This window comes from Lithobates pipiens, unplaced genomic scaffold (genome assembly GCF_037356315.1).
Source record: "Lithobates pipiens isolate NorthernLeopardFrog02 unplaced genomic scaffold, aLitPip1_a1.2 Scaffold_28, whole genome shotgun sequence".
In the NCBI taxonomy this organism is placed as follows: domain Eukaryota; kingdom Metazoa; phylum Chordata; class Amphibia; order Anura; family Ranidae; genus Lithobates; species Lithobates pipiens.
In genome coordinates, this window is record NW_027507789.1 from 89,119,983 (window position 1) to 89,145,046 (window position 25,064).

The window sequence follows — 25,064 nt, forward strand, 5'->3', positions numbered from 1 at the left end:
CTTAGCCTCCGAGATCAAATGAGATTTGGCTCTTTCAGGGTGATGCAGCCATAGTAGATTTTTTCAGGCACGCTCAACCCTCTTGACAAACGCCAAGATGGTCACCTTGGGAAACAAACAAAAAAAACAAGTCAACGCCAACAACATAAAAAGAAGCCTACCGCACCTAGTATTTCCAGGCGGTCTCCCATCCAGGTATTAACAAGGCGCGACCCTTTCTAGCCTCTGAGATCAGCGGAGATTGGGCGCTTTCAGGGTGATGTGCCCATAGGCAATCTCTTTGGGCACTCTCATCCCTCTTGAAAAATGCCAAGATAGTCACCCTGGGAAACAAGCGAAAAAAAACAGGTCAACGCCAACAACATAAAAAGAAGAATACAGCACCTGGTATTCCAAGGCCGTCTCCCATTCAAGTACTAACTAGGCCCAACCCTTCTTAGCCTCTGAGATCAGAAGAGATAGGGTGCTTTAAGGGTGATGCGGCTGTAAGCGATCTCTTTAGGCACTCTCAACCCTCTTGACAAATGCCAAGATGATCACTTTGGGAAACAAGCGAAAAAAACAGGTCAACACCAACAACATAAAAAGAAGCCTGCGGCATCTGGAAAACCCAGGCGTTCTCCCATCCAGGTACAAACCAGGCCCAACCCTGCTTAGCCTCTGAGACCAAACGAGATTGGGCGCTTTCAGGGTGTTGTGCCCATAGGCAATATCTTTGTGCACTCTCAACCCTCTTGAGAGCCAAAGTGATAATGCGTTGTCTCTGTGCTGGGGAAAATTAGCAATTAAGTTCCTTTTCCCAGTTGGACAGACAGGTTAAGTGTGGGTAATCTGTTTGAGAGAGAATGTGGGCCAAAGGGCCTTCGCTCCTGCATAGAGTCTCAAACTCCGTCTGAGAGCGGGCGAACGTTTGAGGATTGGGGATGAAATGGAGAAAATGATGTCGTTGCACCGCTCTCCAAAAAGGCAGTTGGAAAAGCCCTGTCGGATCTGTTAGGGTTGAGAAAGAAGGCCATTTTCCATCAATGACTAATTTAGACGCATTGTCTAGGTTGGAATTTCTAAGTGGGTCCCCAGTTCAAAGGTTGGATGGCCATGTATAGGGAATAGGGGGGAAGTCAAAGACATGAGTGTGTTTTGGGTAGCGATCAGGTGACTGACTTTCATCTAAGCCCCTATAGTGGGATGTGACATAAATTCTGTGGGTAAATACTTATAGCACCACATGGCGGAATTCGGGAGTGAGCTTAGAAAGTTTGTTTCGATTCCAGTCCAATACGCGCCCCCAGGAGCGTGGTCGGACCTAGTAATATGGCCGATGGAGGAAGAGCTCACCAAGTGCAGTTGGTCATGTGGAATCAAGAAGAAGTCTATCCTCAAGTATGATTTGTGAGGGGAAGAGCAAAAAGAGTAGTCCCTTTCCCCAGAGTGTTGCAGACGCCAGACATCAACTAATTGGTCATTCAGTAAACACTTAGTAATCCGCTTTCTAGAGGAAATGAGGAGCGAGGAGCAAGAGGCAGAATTGTCAACCGATGGCGAAAGGGGACATTAAAGTCCCCACCTAATATCAACTGGCCCTCCCGAAAGTCACATAACCTGTGCAGGGTAGTTCTGAGGAACGTGTCTTGGTGATCATTGGGAGCGTACACAGTGGCAAATGTAAAAAGGCGCTCTCCAATGTGGCCCCTAAGAAAAAGTGGTAGACCTTAGGGAAGGATCTCGACCATAGAAAGGGGAGGCTAGTATTTTTAAAATGTGTTTCTTATATAAAGGCCACATCAGTACAGGAAGTCTTCAGTTCTCACAGGAGGATCCACCGTTTTTCAGGGGAGTTCAGTCCCTTAACGTTTAGAGAGGTGACCTTGACTGAGTCTGCCATCGCTCCTCGGGGAGGGGGAGGGGAACGTCAGAGAAAAGCAAAGAAAGTTGAACCAAGGTAGGTTTTGGGTAGGTAATGCATGGCGGGAACTAAGGGGGAGAAAGGAAGGGCAAATGGAAGGAAAGGTAAAGGGAAAAAGAGGCCGGGCACCTCAACCCCAGGGGGAGAGGGAAATTAAGGGTTGTCCGCACTCAACAGTACAGGAAGGGTATACTAAAACAGCACAATTATGCTATAGCGCTTACCAGATGTACACTGGGTTTAAAGCGCTGTCCTACTTGGGTTGGTGGGTAGACAGGTCGGAGAGGGAGCCTCCGAATCCTAGTCCCCCCAGTCCCGGCAGTGGTAAATGTCACGTCTGATACCAGTATGCAAATAAAAGACAATCAGTAACATCATAGAACCAAAAAACAATAGTATAACCAAAACAGAGGTAGAGCATATAACTGTCAGCACTGAGGGGTCTCCTCGGCTCGCCCTAAACATAGGCATGCACGAGGGAGCCCGTCACAACAGAAAAGGCATCTCAGAATGGGATCCACCACCCCCCGTCCCATACCCCTAAAGTACATGCAGTCCCCGAACAAATGCATTTCCCCCTTTGGCAGATTGTCCTCTCCTTACCCCCTCTCCCCCGCCCACGCCCTGGGGGAAAAGGGGCAGGGAAGGGGGGAAGGAGGAGTGGAAGGGGGGAAAGGGGGAGTGGAAAGGGGGAAAGGGGGAGTGGAAGGGGGGAAAGGGGGAGGGAAAGGAGGGAAGGGTGGGAAGGGGGGGAAGGGAGGGGGGAAACAGGGGAGAGGGGACAAACATGCGGAAATGTCAAGTCCTTTAGCGCACTCCCACCAGCAAACACCCGGACCCCATAAATTTCAACTCCTCCCCTCCATGGTCACCACATACAGATGAAAGAGGAGCAGCCCTGGTCGGTGCATGGAAAATCCGGCAGGCAAGGGCCTGGGGCCACCATCCCTCCATCCAATGGGAGACTTCACCCGAGCAGCAGTCCTGGGGCCCGCCAATTAGTGTCTCTCCTGCATCGCCATCGGGGGCTGTGTAGAGCATCCAGTAAGGGGTAAATCCTCCAGGGGGGTCCAGAGTCACCCTGGAGGGAAGCAGTGTCTCGTACCAATAGGCTCAATAAATAAGTCATCCAGGGTCCCCGAAAGCCGCAGAAGGCAATGTCGGCAAAGAGTAGGTGGGAGCCAGGGGGGGGGACAAGGGGCGCAAGCAGGGGGGGGGGACACATATGCGGGAATGTCAAGCCCTTCCAGTACAGCGCACTAGGTATCACTCAGACCCCCCAAATTGCAACTCCCCCATCTAAGGTCAAGACTCCAGAAGAGAAGATGAGCCGCCCTGGTCTGTACATGAAAGAACCTGCTGCCAAGGGGTTGGGGCCATCATCCCTTCCTATACTGTCCGGCCATGATATAGTGTCTGCGCCATACTGCGCATGCACAGTACGGAGCAGACGAAGCTTGGGAAAATCTCCGAAGCTGAACGGCGCCTGCGCGGTGAGTGAAGGTGGTAGCCCCACCATCCAACCGGACATAGGGTTGTGAATATTAGAGGGCCCCTCGCAGGCGAGCTTCGCTCGCCACGCTTCGGGCTCGGCCTCGCTGGCTCTTTTATATTCTTACTCTATGTCCACTTGGATAGTGGGGATAGAACCTGGACTCAGTGCGCAGGCGCCGTTCATGCTCGGCAATTTTCGGAATCTGTGTTGCTGTGTACTGCGCATGCGCAGTACACAGCGGACACTATCCGATGGGGGACCATATGTGATAAGACACCGGCATGGGGAACTGAAGCTATGGGTCAAGCTAGAGCAGGAGACGGCGCGGGTTCCACTGGCTGGTCTGCCTTGGGCGGGGAGGCCATTGGAGCCCTGTGTGACTACTCACCCGTTAATTGGCCCCTCGCTCACCGAGATGGATAATTTTTTTCACCTTTCCCACCTGAATAACTTCCCTTCTCCTATGACCTCAATTATTGGACATCCTAGATTCCCTTTAGGCCTGTCTGACCAGGCCTTTACCAGGCAAGCCCCGAAAGGGCTTCTGAGAGCAGCCCTATTTCTTGGACCCACGGGCTTGATTCCCATGGGGACCATACTGCTAGAGCAAGTACCTGTTGCATTGGATAGCTGGAGAGCTAGACAGCTAATCCATTTCCTCGGATCACTACCTAACCATTCGTTCTTCTCTAGACAATTCCACCCCTTCGAGGAACTTTGCCTGGATGATGGCCCAATTCGTGGTTCCCTCTCTAGGTCCTACCAAATCCTGACAGACGCAAAATCCTCCACGGATCCACCCTTCCTAGCTAAATGGAAAAGGGACTTACAAACTACATTCTCCAAACCACAGAAGGACAGCATACTCTTTTTCGCCCATAAGTCGTCACTCTGCAGTAAATATCAGGAGATCTCATATAAGCTGATCACACGCTGGTATCGTACACTGGTGGTGTTGGCCAAAATATTCCCCGGTCAATCTGACCGCTGCTGTCGCTGTGGGCAACAGGCTGGCACCATTCTCCACATTTTCTGGGAATGCCCTAAATTACAAACATTCTGGCAGCCTGTCCTGAGACTCTTCCACAAGTTCACAGACATTTCCTTAGCCAATGATCCGCAGAAGTTCTTCTCAATCTAACTCCTATGTCGAGAAAGCGTTATCATAAGTCCTTACTTAAACATCTCCTCAATGCAGCTAGGGCCTGCATCCCAAGTCAGTGGAAAGAGCAATCTGCTCCAATGGTGACCCAGTGGTTCGCAAGGGTAAATGATATTGAACGAATGGAAGACCTGACTGCCACAATGAGGGATAAAACGGAGGAGCATGGGAACAGATGGTTCTACTGGACCCAGTTTCGCTTTTCGGAAAAATACCTCCGCGAGACATAGTAAGCTCATGGTGATCATTGGAGATCGCTGTTCCAAACGTTGGACAGCTGATGAGCTGGTGAGCCGAGGGCGTCTCTTGCTCCCTGAGAGGGGACCCCACCCTATCCACTCTACCCACGACACCCCCTTACCCCTTCTTTTCCTTTTCTGCCATTTCCTTCCCCAATCTTCTCTTTCCCCTTCTCCCTCCTTTCAGTTCTACTATTTCCCTTCTTAACTCAAAAAAGGGAAAAGAAAATGGTATGTTCCGACCCCATTTGACCACTACACAATACTCTTCCCCTATCTATGGATATCTAAACTCTTCGAGGGTAGCAGGGCTAGTATCAATAATATTTTAAGTGGTAGAGGATCCCAACGAGATGGAGCTTTAATCTCATCTTGATATGACCGCAAAGCTGGTATTCCCAGGCGGTCTCCCATCCAGGTACTAACCAGGCCCGACACTGTATAGCATCTGAGATCAGACGAGATTGGGTGCTTTCAGGGTGATAGGGCCATAGGTGATCTCTTCGGGCACTCTCAACCCTCTTGACAAATGCCAAGATGGTCACCTTGGGAAACAATTGAAAAAAAAAACAGGTCAAGGCCAACAACATAAAAAGAAGCCTACAGCACCTAGTATTCCCAGGTGGTCTCCAATCCAGGTACTAGCAAAGCCCAACCCTGTTTAGCTTCTGAGATCAGAGGAGATCGGGTGCTTTCAGGGTTATGTGCCCATAGGCAATCTCTTTGGGCATTCTCAACCCTCTTGACAAATGCCAAGATAGTCACCTTGAGATACAAGCGAAAAAAAACAGGTCAATGTCAACAACATAAAAAGAAGAATACGGCACCTGGTATTCCAACGCCATCTCCCATCCAGGTACTAACTAGGCCCAACCCTTCTTAGCCTCAGAGAAGAGAAGAGATAGGGCTCTTTCAGGGTGATGCTGCTGTAAGCGATCTCTTTGGGCACTCTCAACCCTCTTGACAATTGCCAAGATGGTCACCTTGGGAAACAAGCAAAAAAAAAAAAAACGAATCCACGCCAACAACATAAAAAGAAGCCTACAATAACTGGTATTCCCTGGTGGTCTCCCATCCAGGTATTAACCAGGCCCGACTCTTCTTAGCCTCCAAGATCAGACGAGATTGGGTGCTTTCAGAGTGGTGTGGCCATAGGCAATCTCTTCAGGCACTCTCAACCTTCTTGACAAACACCAAGATGGTCACTTTGGGAAACAAGCGAATAAAAAACATGTCAACGCCAACAACATAAAAAGAAGTCTACGACACCTGGTATTCCCAGGCGGTCTCCCATCCTGGTACTAACAAGGCCCCACTCTTCTTAGCCTCCAACATCAAACGAGATCGGGTGCTTTCAGGGTGATGTGCCCGTAGGCAATCTCTTCAGGCACTTTCAACCCTCTTGACAAACGCCAAGATGGTCACCTTGGGAAACAAGTGAAAAAAAAACAGGTCAAGGCCAACAACATAAAAGGAAGGTCTCGGGTAGAGGCCCTCTGGCCATTCTCATCTATCAACTGTGGTATGTAAGAGCCAGATTTCATCTCCTTTACCGACCTGGCTAAGATTTTTCCGCATTTGTCCCCTGACTCCTATGTCAGTTTACGACAAAACTGGAGTGCCGCTTTCGCTTTATAATGGAGTAGGTCAGCAATATGGGTACGGAGTGTCCCCAATTCAATCTCTAAGGTCCGTGAGGGGGCATGTTTATGTTTCGCTTCCACAGAGGCAAGTTCACGAAACAGATTAGCAAGCTTTTCCTTCCGTGTTCGTTTGATGCGCGCCCCATGCCTGATAAGTACCCTGCGGAGTACTGACTTGTGAGCCTCCCAAATTATCACCGGGTCACAGTCCTGCGTTTAGTTTTCTTGGAAATAAAGGTCCAATTCCCTGGTCACATCTGCTAAAACTTCCGGTATCTGGATGAGGCTCTCATTAAGGTGCCAGAATAGAGACCTCGGTGAGGGGTTCCTAGAGAGGGTGTAGGTAAGGGCTACAGGAGCGTGGTCGGACCAAGTAATATGGCCGATGGAGGAAGAGCTCACCAAGTGCAGTTGGTCATGTGGAATCAAGAAGAAGTCTATCCTCAAGTATGATTTGTGAGGGGAAGAGCAAAAAGAGTAGTCCCTTTCCCCAGAGTGTTGCAGACGCCAGACATCAACTAATTGGTCATTCAGTAAACACTTAGTAATCCACTTTCTAGAGGAAATGAGGAGCGAGGAGCAAGAGGCAGAAGTGTCAACCGATGGCGAAAGGGGACATTAAAGTCCCCACCTAATATCAACTGGCCCTCCCGAAAGTCACATAATCTGTGCAGGGTAGTTCTGAGGAACGTGTCTTGGTGATCATTGGGAGCGTACACAGTGGCAAATGTAAAAAGGCACTCTCCAATGTGGCCCCTAAGAAAAAGATATCGGCCCCCCAGGGTCCACCAGAGAATCCTGGAGAACCCAGGGGAGCCTGCTAGAGATCAGAATGGAGACTCCCTTGGTCTTAGAGGAGGGGTTAGTAGAGTGGTAGACCTTAGGGAAGGATCTCAACCATAGAAAGGGGAGGCTAGTATTTTTAAAATGTGTTTCTTATATAAAGGCCACATCAGTACAGGAAGTCTTCAGTTCTCACAGGAGGATCCACCGTTTTTCAGGGGAGTTCAGTCCCTTAACGTTTAGAGAGGTGACCTTGACTGAGTCTGCCATCGCTCCTCGGGAGGGGGAGGGGGACGTCAGAGAAAAGCAAAGAAAGTTGAACCAAGGTAGGTTTTGGGTAGGTAATGCATGGCGGGAACTAAGGGGGAGAAAGAAAGGGCAAATGGAAGGAAAGGTAAAGGGAAAAAGAGGCCGGGCACCTCAACCCCAGGGGGAGAGGGAAATTAAGGGTTGTCCGCACTCAACAGTACAGGAAGGGTATACTAAAACAGCATAACTATGCTATAGTGCTTACCAGATGTACACTGGGTTTAAAGCGCTGTCCTACTTGGGTTGGTGGGTAGACAGGTCGGAGAGGGAGCCCCCGAATCCTAGTCCGCCCAGTCCCGGCAGTGGTAAATGTCACGTCTGATACCGGTATGCAAATAAAAGACAATCAGTAACATCATAGAACCAAAAAACAATAGTATAACCAAAACAGAGGTAGAGCATATAACTGTCAGCACTGAGGGGTCTCCTCGGATCGCCCTAAACATAGGCATGCACGAGGGAGCCCGTCACAACAGAAAAGGCATCACAGAATGGGATCCACCACCCCCCGTCCCATACCCCTAAAGTACATGCAGTCCCCGAACAAATGCATTTCTCCCTTTGGCAGATTGTCCTCTCCTTACCCCCTCTCCCCCGTCCACGCCCCGGGGGGAAAAGGGGCAGGGAAGGGGGGAAAGGGGGAGTGGAAGGGGGGAAAGGGGGAGGGAAAGGAGGGAAGGGAAGGGTGGGAAGGGGGGGGGAAGGGAGGGGGGAAACAGGGGAGAGGGGACAAACATGCGGAATTGTCAAGTCCTTTAGCGCACTCCCACCAGCAAACACCCGGACCCCATAAATTTCAACTCCTCCCCTCCATGGTCACCACATACAGATGAAAGAGGAGCAGCCCTGGTCGGTGCATGGAAAATCCGGCAGGCAAGGGCCTGGGGTCACCATCCCTCCATCCAACGGGAGACTTCACCCGAGCAGCAGTCCTGGGGCCCTCCAATTAGTGCCTCTCCTGCATCGCCATCGGGGGCTGTGTAGAGCATCCAGTAAGGGGTAAATCCTCCAGGGGGGTCCAGAGTCACTCTGAAGGGAAGCAGTGTCTCCTACCAATAGGCTCATTAAATAAGTCATCCAGGGTCCCCGAAAGCTGCAGAAGGCAATGTCGGCAAAGAGTAGGTGGGAGCCAGAGGGGGGGGGGGGGTTGCAACCAGGGGGAGGGGACACATATGCGGGAATGTCAAGCCCTTCCAGTACAGCGCACTAGCTATCACTTAGACCCCCCAAAGTGCAACTCCCCCATCTAAGGTCAAGACTCCAGAAGGGAAGATGAGCCGCCCTGGTCTGTACATGAAAGAACCTGCTGCCAAGGGGTTGGGGCCATCATCCCTTCCTCCAATGGGAGATGCCACCGGCATGACAGCCCCGTGTCCTGTCAAGTGGTGCCCCTCTGACAATGTCGTTGTGGTGTATGTGGAGAAACCAGGGAGAGGCAGGGACCACCCAAACAGTGAGGGGTAAAGCCTCCAAGGGGGACCGGTGTCAGACAGAAGGATAGCGGTGTCTTGTACAAGTTGGTTAATTAGACAAGTCATCCAGTGTGTTCCTGTGAGCAGCGGAAGGAAAGGTCGGTAAGGATTATGAATGGGTGGGGGCCAGGGAGTGCATAAAACTGCCACCAGATGACCGGGGCAGAGAGGGCAAGGGGATGAAAGTCAGATCTGGTAGGTGGGGGCGGGGGTGAGGAGTGTCCCTCATATTACTCACGTTGGCCATACCTTGAAGCTGAGCGCTCTGCATACCCAGGACGTTCTTCTGTATAATCTAGCCTATCTGTATACATTAGCCTGTCTTTTGTACACATTATTCGGTCCTCTGTATACACTAGTCTGTCTGTATACACTAGTGTATACAGATAGGCTAGATTATACAGAAGAACGTCCTGGGTATGCAGAGATGGAGGCTAGGGTATACAGAGAGAGAGGCTAGAGTATGCATACTTGCTAGTGTATACAGACGGACTAGTGTATACAGAAGACCGGCTAGTTTATATAGGGAGGCTAATGTGTGCAAAAGACAGGCTAGTGTATACAAATAGGCTAGATTATAGAGAAGAACATCTTGGGTATGCAGAGAGAGAGGCTGGTGTATGCAGACTTGCTAGTGTATACCGGTGGACTAGTGTATACAGAGAGGCTTGGGTATACAGAGAGCTAATGTATAAAGAGCAGCTACTGTATACAAAAGACATCCAAGGGTATACAGAGAGACTCGTGTATGCAGAAGACCGGCCAGTTTATACAGAGAGGCTAAAGTGTACAAAACACAGGCTAGTGTATATAGATAGGTTAGATTATACAGAAGACCGTCCTGGGTATGCAGAGATGGAGGCTAGGGTATACAGAGAGAGAGACTGTGTTACACAGAGAGGCTAGAGTATGCAGACTTGCTAGTGTATACTGACGGACTAGTGTATACAGAAGACCAGCTAGTTTATACAGAGAGGCTAATGTGTACAAAAGACAGGCTAGTGTATACAGATAGGCTAGATTATACAGAAGAACGTCCTGGGTATGCAGAGATGGAGGCTAGGGTATACAGAGAGAGAGGCTAGAGTATGCATACTTGCAAGTGTATACAGGCGGACTAGTATATACAGAAGACCGGTTAGTTTATACAGAGAGGCAAATGTGTACAAAAGACAGGCTAGTGTATACAGATAGGCTAGATTATACAGATAGGCTAGATTATACAGAAGAACGTCCTGGGTATGCAGAGATGGAGGCTAAGGTATACAGAGAGAGAGGCTAGAGTATGCATACTTGCTAGTGTATACAGATGGACTTGTGTATACAGAGGACCGGCTAGTTTATACAGAGAGGCTAATGTGTACAAAAGACAGGCTAGTGTATACAAATAGGCTAGATTATGGAGAAGAACGTCCTGGGTATGCAGAGATGGAGGCTGGGTTACACAGAGAGGCTAGTGTATGCAAGCTTGCTAGTGTATACAGACGGACTAGTGTATACAGTAGACCAGCTAGTTTATACAGGGAGGCTAATGTCTACAGAAGACCGGCTAGTGTATACACATAGGCTAGATTATAGAGAAGAACGTCCTGGGTATGCAGAGATGGAGGCTAAGGTATACAGAGAGAGAAGTTGGGTTACAAAGAGAGGCTAGTGTATGCAGACTTGCTAGTGTATACCGGTGGACTAGTGTATACAGAGAGGCTTGGGTATACAGAGAGCTAATGTATAAAGAGATGCTAGTGTATACAAAAGTCAACCAAGAGTAGACAGTGAGGCTCGTGTATACAGATGACCGGCTACAGAGAGGCTAATTTGTACAAAAGACAGGCTAGTGTATACAGATAGGCTAGATTATACAGAGGAAGGTCCTGGGTATGCAGAGATGGAGGCTAGGGAATCCAGAGAGAGACTGTGTTACACAGAGAGGCTAGAGTATGCAGAAGACCGGCTATTTTTTTTTTACAGATAGGCTTGAGTATACAGAAGACAGTCTGGGGAATTCAGTGAGGCTAGTGTATGCAGAGAGGCTGGGACACCGAGACTATTGTAAAAAGAAGGCAGGCTAGTGTATATAGAATACGGGCACGTGTATACAGAAGACAGAGAGGCTACTCTATATAGAGTGGCTGGTGTACACAGAGAGATTAATGTATACAGAAAAGCTAGCGTTTAAAGAAGACAGGACTTTATTTTTTGCTAATGCAACTACTTCTGAAACATGTAAAGTGCTTTTTTCATATTTTGGTGCTGTTAAAAAGTGTATAGCATAAGGATGAGAAAGGATAATAACTGGCAGAGGATGACATGGCAAAAAGACAAACTGCATTAGAAATGTGAATATGAATTAGACATGAAATGCCAATACCCACGGCAATACTTAATTTCTGCTTAGCTCACACTTTGCTGTACGAAAGTGTGAGCTAAGCAGAAATTAAGTATTGCAGTCGAAATGAGATCGGAAGCGTTAGTTGCAGTAGCTCCAAAATGACTGAGAAATCATTTCATTACTCTAATGTAAGAGTAATGTCGGAATAGCAATTAGATGAGAGGATTGCTGTAATCATGAAATATCAGCAACGACGTGACAAGTTTTCTATCGTTTTCAGTATACTTACGTGTCTTTAAGGATGAGAACGTATAATAACTGGCAAAGTATGACAATGCAAAGAGACAAACTGCATTAGAAATGTGAATGTGAATTAGAGATGGAATGTCAATCTCCATTGGTTACTTACAGGTTACCATTAATACAGTTAACACGGCTACGTACAGCAAAGTGTGAGCTAAGCAGCTAAATATTACTTAATATTGCAGAGATTAAGTATTGCAGTTGAAAAGAGATCGGAAGCGTTGGTTGCAATAGCTTCAAAATGTCTGAGAAATCATTTCATTACTCTAAATGTAAAAGTTATCCCGGTAGCACTGAGTGGACTGATATTAGATGAGTGATCGTTGTGGTACAAATTCAGTTTCCTAAAGCAGAGAGATACCAGCTAAATGTGAGAAGAGCAATTAAACTGTTCACATCAGTAGCATTGTATTACTCTTAATATGTGCAGCGTGTAACGAAGCAATAAGATGGTTTTGTATTATCCTAAAATTAGCAGTATATATAAAGGTGAGTAGGTAATCTGGATTTAGACATAGCAAACTCTATAATCTAATTTAGCAAAATTAGAAAGGATAATATTGAGATATATAATATATCAGTAATATATACAGGTCGAGTTTAAGTGGAAATACACAAAATATCTAGCTTACCTTTACATTGTTCAATAGAGCGTGGCAAAGTAATACCAAGGCGGAATTGTCGGAATAGCAATTAGATGAGATGATTGCTGTAATCATGAAATATCAGCATCGACTAGGTTTCTATCGGATGAGAAAGTATAATAACTGGCAAAGTATGACATGGCAAAGAGACAAATTGCATTAGAGATGTGAGGTGGAAATGAAATGTCAATCCCCATTGGTTACTTACATGTAAACGCGGCTACATACAGCAAAGTGTGAGCTAAGCAGCTGAAGGGTATTTAAGAGTAAATTGACGTAGTTTGAAAATTCCAACGTTTAAATCGTTCCATTAATTTTGTTACGCACGAAGACGGCTTACATTGACTGTTTTCCGTTTCCATTGGTTATCGGCATAATATATCAGTAACCATGAACATTTATAGTGATAGACAGCTTACATTAGGATGTTTGCATGATGTGAATGTAAAATAGTTGCATTATGTGTTATTAATGTAATCAAACTGTATTACTATGCTTTGCTACTGAAACCACTTTTCTCACATTTTGCTGCTGTTAAAAAATGTGTTGCAAGTGTTATGTGTTACAAATGGTTATCAGTGTGACAGTTAATGTGGAGAAGAAGTAATACACAAAATAGAGTCAGAAAGAGAATCATATTGCATAGAGGTAGCGAGAGATGGTTGCATTACTCTTAATGTGCAGTGTGTAAAAGGTTTTAAAAAGAGGGTGTTGTGTGACTTTTGCTTTAACGTAAAATTAGCTGTAGACATTGTAACTTATTACAATGATTTAGAGATAGTAATCTCTATAAAATAATAATGATAAGTATAGCAAAACAAATTAGGAAAATATTGAGGCAGTATATATAGGTCGAGATATAGTGAATACACAAAAGGGATCAAGGGATAGTTGCAAAGTCAAGGGATAGTTGCAAAGGTACATTGTTTAATAAATTGACGTAGCTTGCAAATTTCAACGTGTAAATCGTTCCATTAATTTTGTTACGCACGAAGACGGCTTACACTGACTGTTTTCAGTTTCCACTGGGCAGAATGTCGGAATAGCAATGAGATTCGATGGTTGCAACATAAAACGAGATACGAGAACGGCTAAAATACAAAACAACAGTACATAATTTAAGAGTACAGTAGAATATAGTATAAATTATTTAAGATTAAATAGACAGAATGAAAAAAATCTAAGTTTAAATCGTTGAGTAAATCGTTGAGTAAATCGTAAATTTATCAGCTAAGTTAACGCTGAGGTTATGATTAATTTCACAGTTCCATTACGCGTTCCTTTTCCACTGGTATAGTAATAATGTAATATCAGTTATTGCTATCAGTAAATGTTAAAATTGTAAGACGGTTCACGGTTATGTGGAATTGATATGGATTTAAAAGCGGTACATTAATTTTCTGAAGCATATGGCAGAAAGACGGCTTACACTGCTTTTCTCACATTTTGCTGCGGTAAAAAGAAATGTTTTGTCACTGTGTTTTAACTGTGACAGTTAAGGTGGAGAAAAAGAAGTAATACAGACCAATAGGACATTTAAATGGCTTAATATTGTAGGGAGGAAGTATCGCTGTTCAAAGGTAAGAGATTGAAAGCTTAGCTTGAAAATGGCCGATAAATAGTTGCGTTAGTCTAAATTTAAAGGATATGCCGGTACCATACGTTGATCTTTGCATTACACTATATACACTTTGCATTACACTATAACACTAATTATTATTATTATTATTATTAATAAGATCATAGTGCAGAGAGATACTCAGTTAATGTCAGAGATATTCGGTCAATGTCAGAAAAGCAATAAAACTGTTTACATCGTTAGCGAGCGATAGTTACATTACTCTTAGTATGTGCAGCATGTCTGGTAGCAAATGGATGGTTTTGTGAACATTTTGCATTACCGTACAATTAGCGGTAGAACTCATCGAAGTGAATAGATTTAACCGGATTTTCTAATGAGAAATAAAGAAAAAATGGTGTGTCAGGACTGTCACATACTCAATATGACAGTTGATGTGGAGAATTACAAATATGCAAATTAGAGCAAAAGAGTACATGGTTTATTTATATGTATGATAGTTTTATTGCATGCTTGATGTGGATGATTAAAATCGTGTAGTGAGTATAATCTATATTTAGCATAAGAATGAAAAGGCATAACATGGCAATGAGACAAACTCCATTAGAGATGTGAGCTAGATGAAATGAGGAAATGTCTCTGTATAGCCCAGATTGTCTTTTGTTATCACTTAGCCCATCCTCTAAATTCACTAGCCTCTCTATATACACCAGCATGTTTACACTAGCCGGTCTTCTGCATACAATAGCCTGTCTTCGATATACACTAGCCTATGTTCTGAATACATTAGCCCGTCTTCTGTCTTCTGTAATGCCCTAGCCTGTCTTCTGTATGCATTAGTCTCTCTGTATAAACTAGCATCTCTGTATACCCCAAACTGTCTTCTGTAAAAACTTGCCTCTCTTTATAGCCTGTCTAGCCTTTCTTCTGTACACACTAGCTTCTCTGTATACACTAACCAGGCTTCTATATACAATAGCTTCACTCTATGCACTAGCCTCTCTGTATAATTCACTAGCCTTTCTTCTGTATGCTGTAGTCTTCTATATATACTAGCTTCTCTGTACACCCTTGCATCTCTGTAATACACTAAACCCTCTGTATACCACAGTCTGTCTTCTGTATACACTAGACTGTAAAAACTAGCTAGAATACACCAGCCTGTCTTCTGTACCCACTAGACTCTCTGTATACACTACCCAGTCTTCTGTATACACTGTCAGCTTGGATGTATACCCAAGCCTGTCTTCTGTATACACTAGTCTCTCTATATGCACTGTCCTATCTGTATACACTCGACTCTCTCTATACACTAACCTCTCTATATACACTAACATCTTTGTATATACTAGCTTCTCTTTAAACTAGCCTCTCTGTGTACCCCAGCCTCATTGTTTACTCTAGCATCTCTGTATACTCAAGCCTATCTGCATACACGAGTCTGTATTCTGTATTCACTAGCCTTTCTTCTGTCTTCTATATATACTAGCTTCTCTGTACACCCTTGCATCTCTGTAAACACTGTCTGAACTAGCCAGTATTATGTATACACTCACCGACTGTACACCCTTGCATCTCTGTAATACACTAAACCCTCTGTATACCACAGTCTGTCTTCTGTATACACTAGACTGTAAAAACTAGCTAGAATACACCAGCCTGTCTTCTGTACCCACTAGACTCTCTGTATACACTACCCAGTCTTCTGTATACACTGTCAGCTTGGATGTATACCCAAGCCTGTCTTCTGTATACACTAGTCTCTCTATATGCACTGTCCTATCTGTATACACTCGACTCTCTCTATACACTAACCTCTCTATATACACTAACATCTTTGTATATACTAGCTTCTCTTTAAACTAGCCTCTCTGTGTACCCCAGCCTCATTGTTTACTCTAGCATCTCTGTATACTCAAGCCTATCTGCATACACGAGTCTGTATTCTGTATTCACTAGCCTTTCTTCTGTCTTCTATATATACTAGCTTCTCTGTACACCCTTGCATCTCTGTAAACACTGTCTGAACTAGCCAGTATTATGTATACACTCACCGACTGTATACACTAGACTCTCTGAATACACTAAACCCTCAGTATACCACAGCCTGTCTTCTGTATACACTAGACTGTAAAAACTAGCTAGAATACACCAGCCTGTCTTCTTTACCCACTAGACTCTCTGTTTGCACTTCCCAGTCTTCTGTATACACTGTCAGCTTTGATGTATACCCAAGCCTGTCTTCTGTATACACTAGTTTCTCTATATGCACTGTCCTTTCTGTATACTCTCGACCCTCTCTATACATTAACCTCTCTATATACACTAACATCTTTGTATATACTAGCCTCTCTTTAAATTAGCCTCTCTGTGTACCCCAGCTTCACTGTTTACTCTAGCATCTCTGTATACTCAAGCCTATCTACATACACGAGTCTGTATTCTGTATTCACTAGCCTTTCTTCTGTATGCTGTAGTCTTCTATATATTCCAGCTTCTCTGTACACCCTTGCATCTCTGTAAACACTGTGTAAACTAGCCAGTCTTATGTATACACTCGCCGACTGTATACACTAGACTCTCTGAATACACTAAACTCTCTGTAAACCACAGCCTGTCTTCTGTATACACTAGACTGTAAAAACTAGCTAGAATACACCAGCCTGTCTTCTGTACCCACTAGACTCTCTGTATACACTACCCAGTCTTCTGTATAGAATGTCAGCTTTGATGTATACCCAAGCCTGTCTTCTGTATACTCAAGCCTATCTACATACACGAGTCTGTATTCTGTATTCACTAGCCTTTCTTCTGTATGCTGTAGTCTTCTATATATACCAGCTTCTCTGTACACCCTAGCACTGTAACAGTGCTAGGTTCCTGTATTACAGAAACAGAACACCAGCAATAAGGTGTATACTGTGCAGGAGGCACACAACACCCACTCTAACTTCTGCACTGCAGATGCATGTATAATAGGGAATAGGGCAGATGCCAGTAATAAAGGGTAGCTTCAGGTGTGTACTGTGCAGGAGGCACAAAACACCCACTGTAACAGTGTTAGGTTCCCAAGCAGTAAAGACACTGTCCCTGCCTATCGTCCTCTTTCCCTGACCACCACAACACACTATACAAGGCCGCCGCGCTGGCGGCCTTATATAGTGTGGGGTGTGTACTAAACCCCCCTGAGCTATGGCCACAGAAATCCTGCCTGTGGTGAATTGTGGCTCTCCTCACAGAGGATGTCACATCTGTTCTTATTATATAGAACCTATTATGCTCCTCGTAAACTTTTTTAGTTTGGCCGAACGGCGGGACGCAAGTTGCCCCCGGTGCGGGAACATGGGGGGAGACATGATGCACATGTTTTGGAGATGCCCGAAGTTGATCCGCTACTGGACAGAGGTGACAGGAACCATTGATCGGGTGTTTTGAACCTCCACCAGGATGGAGGCGAAGTATTGTCTCCTGGGATTAGTTGAAGGAGTTGGAAACCCGGGAAGTAGCCAGATGGCAGTTCTGAGATGCCTATTTCAGGCAAGGAAACTGATTGCCCAACCCTGCTTAGCCTCCAATGTTGGCAATGACTTGGTTTTTTCGCTTATTTCCCAAGATGACCATGTTGGCGTTTGTCAAGATGGTTGAAAGTGCCCGAAGAGATCGCCTATGGCCCCATCACCTTGAAAGTGCCTGATCTTGTCTGATCTCGGAGGCTAAGCATTGTCGGGCCTGATTAGTAACTGGATGGGAGACCAACTGGGAATACCAGGTGCTGTAGGATTCTTTTTATGTTGTTGGCGTTGACATGGTTTTTTTTTTCCGCTTGTTTCCCAAGGTGGTCATCTTGGCATTTGTCAAGAGGGCTGAGAGAGCCCAAAGAAATCTCCTACGGCCACATCCCCCTGAAAGCGCCCGATCTCATCTGATCTCAGAGGCTAAGCAGGGTCCGGCCTGGATAGTACCTAATTAAAGGTGCCGTAGGAATCTTTTTATATTGTTGGCTTTGACCTGTTTTTCTTTCGCTTGTTTCCCAAGGTGACCATTTTAGCATCAGTCAAGAGTTTTGAGTATGTCCCAAAGCATACGCCTGAGGTCACATCACCCTGAAAGCGCCCGATCTCAGAGGCTAAGCAGGGTCTGGGTCAGATGGGAGACCGCCAGGGTCTATGTTGTTGGCGTTGACCTGTTTTTTTTCACTTGTTTCCCAAGATAACCATCTTGGTATTTGTCAAGAGGGTTGAGAGTGTCTAAATAGAACACCTATGGCCACATCACCCTGAAAGCGCACAATCTCATCTGATCTCAGAGGCCTAGCAGTGTACTGCCTGGTTAATACCTGTATGGGAGACCATCTGTGAATACCAGGTGCCGTAGGCTTCTTTTTATGTTGTTGGCGTTTACCTGTTTATTTTCGCTTGTTTCCCAAGGTGACCATCTTGGCGTTTAACAAGAGGGTTGAGAGTGCCCAAAGAGATCACCTACGGCCCCATCACCCTGAAAGCGCCCAATCTCATCTGATCTCAGAGGCTAAACAGTGTCGGGCCTGGTTAGCACCTGGATGGGAGACCGCCCGGAAAAACCAGGTGCCATAGGCTTCTTTTTATGTTGTTGGCTTTGAACTGTTTTTTTCGCTTGTTTCTCAAGGCGACCATCTTGGCGTTTGTCAAGAGGGTTGGGCGTGTCTTGAAGAGAACGCTTACGGCCACATCACCCTGAAAGCACCCGATCTCGTCTGATTTCAGAGGCATAGCAGCGTCAGGCCTGGTTAGTACCTGGATGGGAGACTGCCTGGGAAGACCAGGTGACATAGAAGGATCTGGCCTGGTTAGTGTCTTGATTGGGAGATCGCCTGGGAATACCGGATGCCGTAGGATTATTTTTATGTTGTTGGCTTTGACCTGTTTTTTTTCCCTTGTTTCCCAAGGTGACCATCTTGGCATTTGTCAAGAGGGTTGAGAGTGCACAAAGAAATTGCCTACGGGCACAACACCCTGAAAGCACCCAATCTCGTTTGGTCTCAGAGGCTAAGCAGGGTTGGGCCTGGTTTGTACCTGGATGGGAGACCGCCTGGGTTTTCCAAATGCCGCAGGCTTCTTTTTATGTTGTTGGCGTTGACTTGTTTTTTTTGTTTGTTTCCCAAGGTGACCATCTTGGCGTTTGTCAAGAGGGTTGAGCGTGCATTTGATCTCAGAGGCTAAGCAGGGTTGGGACCTGGTTAGTACCTGGATGGGAGACCGCCTGGGATTTCTCGATGCCATAGGCTTTAGTTTTAAGTTGTTGGCATTGACTTATTTTTTTTATTTTTATTATTCTTTTATTAAGTAGAACAACATAAATATAAAAGTCAACCATACAGCATGACCCAGGGTCACAATTACATGCTAACAAAAAATAGGCAGCCAAATAACTCTGGGTTCTCAGAGGGGAGTCCTACAGTTTCATGCAGAAAAGAGAGAAACCCCACCTCCGACATGTAGTACAGTATAACTAGTGCAGCTCCGTTCGGACAAATGTAATCATGGAGAACAACTGGGACCACAGCGAGCCAGCTTATCATGACCTACGTGAACCAGAGTAAAATATGAGCCGGTCATGTCCAGAACCCTGGGGTTCTTCTGGGTCCCGAAGGCTAGTAAGGAGACAAGGCATAGTCAAAAGGGAGGACGGGGGAAGAAGAGAGTGCAAAGATGGAGAGAGAGGAGGTGGGGGGATGGCGGCGGGGAAAAAAAGAAAAATAAAGACAAAAAGGGAGGGGGGGAATGCCACCCAGGGCAGACATGCCCTACGTAGGTAAACATTAGATGTTCAGTCGTTTTCTGGGACAAAGGCACTGCTCACCTCCCGAATGTAGTCTCGAGAACCAGTAAAATACCTCCAGGGCCTCCATGTAACACTAAATGCCTCTTCAGTGTTGTGAAGGGTGGCGGTCAATTCTTCCATCCGGAGAATATGATTGACTTTGGAATACCACAGCACCTTGGATGGGGGCTGAGGCTGCCTCCACAGTGCGGGAATGCAGGCCCGGGCGGCATTCAGGAGTTGCATCGTGAGGGTTTTTTTGTATTTTTGAACAGGCTGTTCGGTCAAGTGTAGAAGGCACGCTGCTGGGAACCCAAAAGTTCCTCAAGGCCGGGCATGCCCAGAAAAGGTGTCCCATGGTCCCCGTATTTGAATTTCACCTCCAACAAACATCCGGGATCGATATATCCATTTTATTCAAAAGGTATGGGACTCTATACCAGCGTGAGACTATCTTGTATCCTGATTCTTGATATTGGTTTGCGATGGAAGCTTTATGTATTAAGGTCAGGATCTTCCCTATCTGTTGTGGGGTAAATGTGATGCCTAAGTCCCTCTCCCATTTGTGGATAAATGGTGGGGGTCGACTCCTCCTCCTGACTACTCAATAGGTTGTACAGGAGGGAGAGGGTGTGTCGCACAGGTTCCCTTTTGTGACAGATGGATTCATAGGGTGTCAGGTCTCTAGGAGTGTAGGGGGCCCTTTGTATGGCCAGAAGAAAGTGACGAAGTTGATAAGCACTAAACAAGTCAAGCGGAGGGTCAGAAAGCTCGGCGACAGTTTGCGTGGTCGGGAGCCCTCCCGAGGGCCACACCTCTCCCAGACGCTGTTTCCCCACCACTGTCAACTGTCGCAGTTTCTTGTTGGTAAATCCCGGTGGGAAGTCTGGATTACCTATAACCGGAGTCATTGGTGATGGCAGGGGAGCAATGTGTGTGCAGCAGAACAACCTCCGCACAACAGCCAACGTAGCTCCCACTACGGGGTGACCTCTGAGGTCTTTTGGTAGGTAAAACAGGAGCCACGGGGAGGTCAATAGGGGAATGGATCCATCCTCAATCTCCATCTCCACCCACTGCTTGTGTGGCCCGTTACAATGCCAATCAACGACTCTCGCTAGCAGAGTCGCTCTGTAGTATTGTCTCAGATCTGGGAGACGCAGACCCCCCTTGTCCTTTGGTCTGGCAAGCAATTGCAAACGGGCTCTGGGCGGTTTTCGCGCCCAAATAAAGTCCCGGAGCAGCACCTGCAGTTGTCTGAAAAAAATTGGGGGTAACCGGATCGGTAATGTCTGGAACATGTATAAGATCCACGGGAGGGCCGTCATTTTAAATGCATTACAGCGCCCGAACCAGGTCAGTGTTAAAGCATGCCAGTTTCCCAAATCAGATTTCAGTCTATCCAGGAGAGGGACAAAATTAAGCGGGTACAATTGCGCTAAATCCGCTGCGATGTCAACGCCCAGGTAACGTATAGATTTTTCAGCCCAGTAGAATGGAAAAGCGGAGCGGAGCCTCTTGGCCTCACCATCCAGGACCGATATATTCAATACAGCTGACTTGGCGCAATTGATTTTATAGTTTGATAGGCTGCCGTATCGCTGTAGAGACGCAAGTATATTGGGAAGCAAAATGTGTGGATTGGAGACGGAAAAAATTAGATTGTCAGCATACGCCGCAATTTTATGGTGTGCCAAGGGTTTGGATATGCCAGTAATATTCGGGTCATTCCGAACGTGACACATAAGTGGTTCCAGTGTCAGAATAAAAATTAGGGGAGACAGAGGGCACCCCTGCCTCGTCCCATTAGTGATGGGGAAAGAGTCCGAGTACCACTCGTTCACCCGTACCGCTGCCGACGGCGTGGAGTAAAGCGACATTACCCAGCTCATCATGTTGGGGCCAAGACCTATATGTTCCAGGGTGGCCTGCATAAAGTGCCAGGCCACCCTGTCAAAGGCCTTTTCTGCGTCCATTGACAACATAAGCAAGGGCCTTCCCTGTACATGCGCCGCATGGATTAAATTGAGGACTCGGGCCGTATTGTCTCTAGCTTCCGACTTATTTTTATTTTTTTTGCTTGTTTCCCAAGGTGACCATCTTGGCGTTTGTCAAGAGGGTTGAAAGTGCCTGAAGAGATTGCCTACGGGCACATCACCCTGAAAGCACCCGATCTCGTTTGATGTTGGAGGCTAAGAAGAGTCGGGCCTTGTTAGTACCTGGATGGGAGACCGCCTGGGAATACCAGGTGTCGTAGACTTCTTTTTATGTTGTTGGCGTTGACCTGTTTTTTTTCCGCTTGTTTCCCAAAGTGACCATCTTGGTGTTTGTCAAGAGGGTTGAGAGTGCCTGAAGAGATTGCCTGAAGAGATTGCCTATGGCCACATCACTCTGAAAGCACCCAATCTCGTCTGATCTTGGAGGCTAAGAAGAGTCGGGCCTGGTTAGTACCTGGATGGGAGACCACCAGGGAAAACCAGTTATTGTAGGCTTCTTTTTATGTTGTTGGCGTTGATTCGTTTTTTTTTTTGCTTGTTTCCCAAGGTGACCATCTTGAGGGTTGAGAGTGCCCAAAGAGATCGCTTACAGCAGCATCACCCTGAAAGAGCCCTATCTCTTCTCTTCTCTGAGGCTAAGAAGGGTTGGGCCTTGTTAGTACCTGGATGGGAGATGGCGTTGGAATACCAGGTGCCGTATTCTTCTTTTTATGTTGGCATTTGTCAAGAGGGTTGAGAATGCCCAAAGAGATTGCCTATGGGCACATAACCCTAAAAGCACCCGATCTCCTCTGATCTCAGAAGCTAAACAGGGTTGGGCCTTGCTAGTACCGGGATTGGAGACCACCTGGGAATACTAGGTGCTGTAGGCTTCTTTTTATGTTGTTGGCCTTGACCTGTTTTTTTTTTCACTTGTTTCCCAAGGTGACCATCTTGGCGTTTGTCAAGAGGGTTGAGAGTGCCCGAAGAGATCACCTACGGCCCCATCACCCTGAAAGCACCCAATCTCGTCTGATCTCGGATGCTAAACAGTGTCGGGCCTGGTTAGTACCTGGATGGGAGACCGCCTGGGAATACCAGGTGCCATAGGCTTCTTTTTTTTTTTTTTTATTTAGTAGTATGCGACATACAATGCAAAGGCAACTTCACAGAATGTGTTATACAAATAGTTACAAACAAACGATCATATTGCATGGATATCAGAGCCAATGGTAAGAAGTCCGAGGAGAATAGCACGTGTACAGCTTTGCGGTCATATCAAGATGAGATTAAAGCTCCATCTCGTTGGGATCCTCTACCACTTAAAATATTATTGATACTAGCCCTGCTACCCTCGAAGAGTTTAGATATCCATAGATAGGGAAAGAGTATTGTGTAGTAGTCAAATGGGGTCGGAACATACCATTTTCTTTTCCCTTTTTTGAGTTAAGAAGGGAAATAGTAGAACTGAAAGGAGGGAGAAGGGGAAAGAGAAGATTGGGGAAGGAAATGGCAGAAAAGGAAAAGAAGGGGTAAGGGGGTGTCGTGGGTAGAGTGGATAGGGTGGGTGGGGTCCCCTCCCAGGGAGCAAGAGACGCCCTCGGCTCACCAGCTCATCAGCTGTCCAACGTTTGGAACGGCGATCTCCAACGATCACCATGAGCTTACTATGTCTCGCGGAGGTATTCTTGCGAAAAGCGAAACTGGGTCCAGTAGAACCATCTGTTCCCATGCTCCTCCGTTTTATCCCTCATTGTGGCAGTCGGGTCTTCCATTCGTTCAATATCATTTACCCTTGCGAACCACTGGGTCACCATTGGAGCAGATTGCTCTTTCCACTGACTTGGGATGCAGGCCCTAGCTGCATTGAGGAGATGTTTAAGTAAGGACTTATGATAACGCTTTCTCGACATAGGAGTTAGATTGAGAAGAACTGCTGCGGGATCATTGGCTAAGGAAATGTCTGTGAACTTGTGGATGAGTCTCAGGACAGGCTGCCAGAATGTTTGTAATTTAGGGCATTCCCAGAAAATGTGGAGAATGGTGCCAGCCTGTTGCCCACAGCGACAGCAGCGGTCAGATTGACCGGGGAATATTTTGGCCAACACCACCGGTGTACGATACCAGCGTGTGATCAGCTTATATGAGATCTCCTGATATTTACTGCAGAGTGACGACTTATGGGCGAAAAAGAGTATTCTGTCCTTCTGTGGTTTGGAGAATGTAGTTTGTAAGTCCCTTTTCCATTTAGCTAGGAAGGGTGGATCCGTTGAGGATTGTGCATCTGTCAGGATTTGGTAGGACCTAGAGAGGGAACCACAAATTGGGCCATCATCCAGGCAAAGTTCCTCGAAGGGGTGGAATTGTCTAGAGAAGAACGAATGGTTAGGTAGTGATCCGAGGAAATGGATTAGCTGTCTAGCTCTCCAGCTATCCAATGCAACAGGTACTTGCTCTAGCAGTATGGTCCCCATGGGAATCAAGCCCGTGGGTCCAAGAAATAGGGCTGCTCTCAGAAGCCCTTTCGGGGCTTGCCTGGTAAAGGCCTGTTCAGACAGGCCCGGAGGGAATCTAGGATGTCCAATAATTGGGGTCATAGGAGAAGGGAAGTTAGTCAGGTGGGAAAGGTGAAAAAAACTATCCATCTCGGCGAGCGAGGGGCCAATTAACGGGTGAGTAGTCACACAGGGCTCCAATGGCCTCCCTGCCCAAGGCATACCAGCCAGTGGAACCCGCGCCATCTCCTGCTCTAGCTTGACCCATAGCTTCAGTTCCCCATGCCGGTGTCTTATCACATATGGTCCCCCATGGGATAGTGTCCGCTGTGTACTGCGCATGCGCAGTACACAGCAACACAGATTCCGAAAATTGCCGAGCATGAACGGCGCCTGCGCACTGAGTCCAGGTTCTATCCCCACTATCCAAGTGGACATAGAGTAAGAATATAAAAGAGCCGAGCGCAGCGAGGCCGAGCCCGAAGCGTGGCGAGCAAAGCTCGCCTGCGAGGGGCCCTCTAATATTCACAACCCTATGTCCACTTGGATGGTGGGGTTACCACCTCCACTCACCGCGCAGGTGCCATTCAGCTTCGGAGATATTCCGAAGCTTCGTCTGCTCCGTACTGCGCATGTACTGCGCATGTCAAGAGGGTTGGGCGTGTCTTGAAGAGAACGCTTACGGCCACATCAACCTGAAAGCATCCGATCTCGTCTGATTTCAGAGGCTAAGCAGCATCAGGCCTGGTTAGTACCTGGATGGGAGAATGCCTGGGAAGACCAGGTTCCATAGAAGGATCTGGTCTGGTTAGTGTCTGGATTGGGAGATCGCCTGGGAATACTGGATGCCATAGGCTTCTTTTTATGTTGTTGGCTTTGACCTGTTTTTTTTAGCTTGTTTCCCAAGGTGACCATCTTGGCCTTTGTCAAGAG

General features: G+C 46.5%; 9 pseudogenes; 5 read left to right on the forward strand and 4 right to left on the reverse strand.

Annotated features, from left to right (window-relative positions):
* Positions 1 to 372: 372 nt before the first annotated feature.
* On the reverse strand, positions 373 to 491 carry LOC143937138 (5S ribosomal RNA; annotated as a pseudogene).
* Positions 492 to 5,396: 4,905 nt separating this feature from the next.
* LOC143936400 (5S ribosomal RNA) lies at positions 5,397 to 5,515 on the reverse strand (annotated as a pseudogene).
* Positions 5,516 to 5,837: 322 nt separating this feature from the next.
* On the reverse strand, positions 5,838 to 5,956 carry LOC143937349 (5S ribosomal RNA; annotated as a pseudogene).
* A 100-nt stretch (positions 5,957 to 6,056) lies between these two features.
* Positions 6,057 to 6,175, reverse strand: LOC143936772 (5S ribosomal RNA; annotated as a pseudogene).
* Positions 6,176 to 17,523: 11,348 nt separating this feature from the next.
* On the forward strand, positions 17,524 to 17,642 carry LOC143936916 (5S ribosomal RNA; annotated as a pseudogene).
* Positions 17,643 to 21,801: 4,159 nt separating this feature from the next.
* LOC143936759 (5S ribosomal RNA) lies at positions 21,802 to 21,920 on the forward strand (annotated as a pseudogene).
* Positions 21,921 to 22,033: 113 nt separating this feature from the next.
* Positions 22,034 to 22,152, forward strand: LOC143937278 (5S ribosomal RNA; annotated as a pseudogene).
* Positions 22,153 to 22,410: 258 nt separating this feature from the next.
* LOC143936569 (5S ribosomal RNA) lies at positions 22,411 to 22,529 on the forward strand (annotated as a pseudogene).
* A 101-nt stretch (positions 22,530 to 22,630) lies between these two features.
* On the forward strand, positions 22,631 to 22,749 carry LOC143936643 (5S ribosomal RNA; annotated as a pseudogene).
* The last annotated feature ends 2,315 nt before the right edge of the window (positions 22,750 to 25,064 follow it).